Below are 5,741 nucleotides of genomic sequence, written 5' to 3' on the forward strand. Positions count from 1 at the left end.
CAAAATATCACATTTTCGCAACTGTTTAAAATTAAGCTTCCACAGCAAGTAAGGTTTTAAGGGAATTAGCGTTTCACAAGTTTTAAAATGGCCAGAGGTTTTAAATAGTAAAAAGGGTTTTCAATGAGAACATGGTTTTTCGAAAAACACTTCAATATGACACGCGAGATTCGGACCTAACTTCTAGGCCGAGTTTGGTGTGTTACAACGGTACATCGCTATCCTCATCCATTTCTAGAACGAAAAATCAACTGGGAAAATAAATTTATCAATTTTGACGAGAAAGTCTTCAACAATACCCCTAGGAAATCTAATGGTTCTATCTACCAATTGGATGTTCATCCTAGTTTGTTTGGGTTTCCCAAGACCTAGTTGCTTAAACATTTTGTAGGGCATGACATTAATACTAGCCCTTAAATCTGCCAAAGCATTATTAACACTTAAACTACCAATTAAACAAGGAATAGTAAAACTCCCTGGATCTTTTAATTTGCTGGGTAGTTTATTCTGTAGAATGGTTAAGCAGACTACATTTAGCTCCACATGAAATGCATCATCAAACTTCCGTTTGTTTGCTAAAAGCTCCTTTAAAAATTTAACTAAGTTGGGCATCTACGAAAGAGCTTCAATAAATGGTAAGTTAATATGCAAATTTTTTAGAAGTTTAAGAAATTTACCGAATTGTTCATTTGTTAGGTCGTTCTTTGTCACATTCGGATACGGAACTCGAGGTTTATACTTATTACTTATTGGTTTCTGTTTTCTATGGCTCACCTCAACCTTACCTTTACTTACCACAAGTTCTTACCTCGGTTCTGGTTCTGGTTCAACTAACCATTCCTCATCTCTTACAGTAATTGCATGAAGTTGTTCTCTTCGGTTAGTTTCGGTATTACTTGGCTAGCTACCTTGTGGTCATTCTAAAATCATCTTAGTTAGCTGACCTATTTGATTCTCGAGCCCTTGAATCGACGCTTGCTTATTTTTAAGTGATGTTTCGGTGTTTTGGAAGCTAGTTTCTGGCACCAAAATAAACTTCGTCAACATCTCTTGAAGGTTCAGCTTTTTCTCTAGCTGGTAGGGTTGTTGTTGAAAACCAAGGGGTTGTGATCTCTAATTTCCTTAACCACCCTAAGAGAAGTTGGGATGGTTACTCTAGCCTATATTGTAAGTATTACTATAGGGATTATTCTGAGTTCTAGAACTGTTACCCATATAGTTGACTTGTTCGTTCGTTGTGCTATGATCGTTGACTAGGCATTCTGGATTATTCATCCCTCCTCCACTTGTATCACACTGTATCACCGGATGTGCCTGCGTAGAACCATACAAACCATCAATTTTCTTACTTAAAAGCTCTACCTGGTTTGCTAACATGGTGACCGCGTCTACGTTAAAAACACCGACTGCTTTTGTTGGCTTAGTTCTCATGACTTGCCACTGATAATTATTCAGTGACATCTCCTCTATAAACTCATAAGCCTCTTTAGGTGTTTTATTATTCAGAGTCCCACCCGGCGGATACATCTATCAATTGCCTAGTTGAGGGGTTCAAACCATTGTAAAAAGTTTGAACCTGTAGCCATAAAGGTAACCCATGGTGAGGGCACCTTCTCAATAAGTCCTTATATCTCTCCTATGCATCATAGATGGTCTTCAAATCCATTTGTAACAAGAAAGAGATATCATTACTCAGCTTGGCTATCTTGGCCGGTAGAAAATATTTCAGTAAAAAATTTTCGGTCATTTGGTCCCAAGTAGTGATAGAACCTCGTGGTAAAGAGTTCAACCACTATTTAGCCTTATTCCTCAATGAAAAAGGAAACAATTGAAGGTGAATGGAGTCATCAGAAATGCCATTTATCTTGAAAGTGTTACAGAACTCTAAGAAATTGGCCAAATGAGTATTTGAGTCTTCATCCTGCAAACCATCAAACTGAACAAACTGTTGAATCATTTGAATAGTGTTACGTTTCAGCTAAAACTTATTTACAGCAACAGCATGTCTAACAATACTCGACTTGGCCCCAGTTAAATTGGGCTTAGCATAATCGTACATAGTACGAGGAGCAGGATTCTGATTTACAGGATTTATAGCAACCACAGGAGGTAACTGATTATTTTGATTTTTTGCCATCTCTTCAGTAATAACGTCCTCTTGCTCTTCTAGAGTACTCTGTCGATTTTGCCTCGCTTCTTTATGATTTTTACGAGCTATACTTTCGATCTCACTACCGAACACAAGAGGTCCTAACGGGTTTCTTCTAGTCATAAACTAAAGGAACCTACCAGAAGCAAATAAAAGAAAAAGTTAGTAAATTAAAATAAATAAAACAAAAATAAAATGCAATGAAAAATAAAAATGGCTAACTTAATAAAAATTAAGCGTTCCTAATATCTTAGTCCCCGGCAATGGCACCAAAAACTTGATGACATCACGAACTAACTAAATATGACAAAGGCAAGGGCACCTATCGAATGGTAGTATAGCTACTGTGAGTCAGGAATATCGTATCTACAAGGACTAAAAGTATTAGTAATTACTATCTTTTTATTATCTAGGCTATAAATTAAAAGTTTTGTTTTAAATTCTAATTTTAACTAAACTAATTACTAAATGACAAAGAGCGAGTTGGGAAAATAATCAAAGAAAACTTATGAGAAAGATAATATCCAGGAAAGAATCCACCTAGACTTCACTTATTATTTTAAATCTGAATTAAATGATGTATTCATTCGAGAGTAAAAATAACTGACTCTAGGTTGATTAATTGAAATCTCTTTCTAATTAAAACCCCTATCGTCGCATTAACTCGATCTATTGATTTCCTTATTAGATTTGACTCTAATCCGGTAGATTTATGTTGCCTTATTTCTAAGGTTGCATGCAACTCCACTTAATTATGCGAGATGTGGTTCACTTGATCATTTTCTTATAGATTATCCAAAGAAGGTAGAAAAAGACATTGATAAGATTACAAAGCCGAGTAATCTAGTTTCGAGGGGTAGATCGCCTCGACCTTCTAGAAATGTCAGTGGTAGCCGAGGAGCAACAAAGACTATACAGTTAGAGCACCGGTAAGGACATATGCCTCGTCCTTTTCTTTTAATTTTGATGTTTTAGAAGCTTTAGAATAAAGTTTTGTTGAATTTAAGTTGAAATTTTGAAAGTTAATAGATTTTTTACTAGGGTTTATGTTGAACAAATGATGGAATTGGGGGTTTATTTGATAGAAATTTTGATTGGAATTGAATAAAGGATTGGATTGTAAACTAAGTTATAAGTTTTGAGTTTTAGGGATTAAATTGAAATAAATTCGAAATTATGGAAATATGATAAAAATTAAATAGTTAGATGTGAGTTTGGCAAGAAATTGAGTAGCAAAAAGGTATGAATTGAGAAAGAAAATATATAGGTTTAGTTGGGATTAAATTGGAATTAAAGTAAAAGTTAGATAAAAATTTCAGCATTTAAATTGTGTTATGCTAATAACTGTGAAATTATTTTAATTGGTCGTAGCTAATATCGAGCTTGAAGCATCGGCCCAAAAAGAAAAAGGAAAGATCGTCGAGGATTAAATTCGAAGAGAATTCTGGTTTGTATCACTATAACTCAAGCTTTATAATTAATATGTGTTTAATTTAATATGAATGTGTGATAAGTATTTTAAGGTAAGTATTTAATGAACTGATAAAATTCTTTCCTTTTTTGATCAAGGAATCTCTAACTGATGTATTTCTTTCTGAACTCTTTTTGGAAGAATTCCCAAGTAACCTTTTCTTTCGGTACCGAAAAAATTTTAGTGTTCCACTAGTGATAATCTGTATCTTTTAGCAATGACACGACATATTTCAAACATTCAGCCGGTGTACAAGATAATTCATCTAAAACACAGATAGTATTTTCTAGCCAGAACTCTGCTCGTTCAGGATCATCTTCAACTGATGCTCTGAATTCCTTTGCTCCATATTTACGGATTTTGTCTACTGGAGCTTTACCTGTTCTAACAGATTCAATACCTATACCCTGTGGCATCTCGAGAACCGACGAATAAGCAGGAAGGGGAGCTTGTTGCACCGCAGGGTTAGTTTTTAGGTATTGATTAAACCATTCATTCATTATTTGAAAGAACGCTATTTTTCCCTCCTCCCCTCAGCCCTCTGTCTCGGGCCTTCTACTGCTAGTTTTCTCTCTTTGTACTAAAGCTGGAGCATGACTTCTAACTTCCTCTGATTAAGCTCGATCGGATGACATTACTATAAGAAAAATACTTTTAAAATTGTCAGAATTTATCACACTATCAAAAATAATTTAATGGCATGTATAGCTAATGTCGTATTTCCTATGTCAGTCTGAGAACCGGCTAAACCGTAGCTCTGATACCAAAAAATATAACATCCCAACCAGTATCCATCACCAGAACAAGGTTACGAGACATTACCAAAGTTTACGGAACATTTACCAGTAAATTGAGTCAAATACGATTCAAATCTTGAAATTCATCATAACATCCCTTAGATGGGTCCACAAGCCCCAAAATATATATTAGAAACGATTCGGGACTAAATCAGGATGATAGGGGATTTTTTGCAAATCCCAAAATTTTTCTCATTATTAAAGGTCTTACGCCTATGTACCAGACCGTGTGTCACACACGACCTAGACATACGCCTGTGTCTACCTGTGTGGACAAAAACAAGGCTATATCCAAGCCTCATTTCTCACCTGTTTTCATCCAGTACTTGCACTAAACTGTTCCACTACCAACCAAGCAATTTCAATATTGTTTCGAACCATTTTAAAAACTCAACAGTATGTGTTTATGCATAATCATAGTTCGACTTATCAACATTTCAAAACCAAGTTCACACTAGCCATGCCAATAGCTAGGTTTACAACCAAACACTTCAACATTAACATTAGTATATTTTTTTTAGTCTATACATGCCATTAACTCAAAATGAAACATTTTTATATAACAAAATGTGGTGGTTGATAGTGTGATGTGGCTCTGACCTATCTTCAACCTCCCGAGCTTCTGAACATTATAAAATAGGGAAAAGTAAAACGGGGTAAACACTTAGTACTTAGTAAGTTCATGTAACAAGAATTAAACTTACCATATATTTCCATGAAAATTAAATCAAACATGCACATGTCCATAACAATAGAATACTTGCCTAACACATACAAACTCAACCCATGGATCAGTCAAATAACATCATATAATTTCAATACATAGATGAGTGATGAGTTCATCAATTTCATGATTTCACGTACTTTCCATTTTCTATATTTTTTCCATTGAATTTCTCGAAATTTCGATGGATTTCTAGAAGTTCATTTATAGCGTACAAGTTCAAGTCTGTCAATTCATATTTATCCTTTCCAGGGAGCACACTCCCGAGCCTCATTTCACACAGTGGAATTACCAGTCCAAGCTAAATTCCCTATAACATATACTCAAAGAGTATTTGTCAAGATTACTAGTCCAGGCAAAATCCTTTTAGTGACAAATACTCTATTAAGCTCAATTTTGATTACTCGGCCAGGTTAAATCCTTTTATTTTCCCATGTAACATCCTTTTTCAGTGATCCATCGAATTCCTTTTATTCAATCGAGATTATTTTTCCTTTTTATCAAATATATTCAAACATTTCATCACTTACCATATATTAACCATTCAAATCACATTCATGTCGTATAAACATATAATTCAAGATTAAAGAATTCAATTTA

At 34.6% G+C, this 5,741-nt stretch overlaps 1 non-coding gene across 1 annotated transcript; it reads left to right on the top strand.

The window, feature by feature from the left end:
* Positions 1-1,592: 1,592 nt before the first annotated feature.
* On the top strand, positions 1,593-1,699 carry LOC121207254 (small nucleolar RNA R71). The gene has a single exon (XR_005902345.1). It is a non-coding gene; the product is annotated as a small nucleolar RNA R71 (small nucleolar RNA).
* The last annotated feature ends 4,042 nt before the right edge of the window (positions 1,700-5,741 follow it).

This window comes from Gossypium hirsutum, chromosome A09 (assembly GCF_007990345.1).
Source record: "Gossypium hirsutum isolate 1008001.06 chromosome A09, Gossypium_hirsutum_v2.1, whole genome shotgun sequence".
Classification (NCBI taxonomy): domain Eukaryota; kingdom Viridiplantae; phylum Streptophyta; class Magnoliopsida; order Malvales; family Malvaceae; genus Gossypium; species Gossypium hirsutum.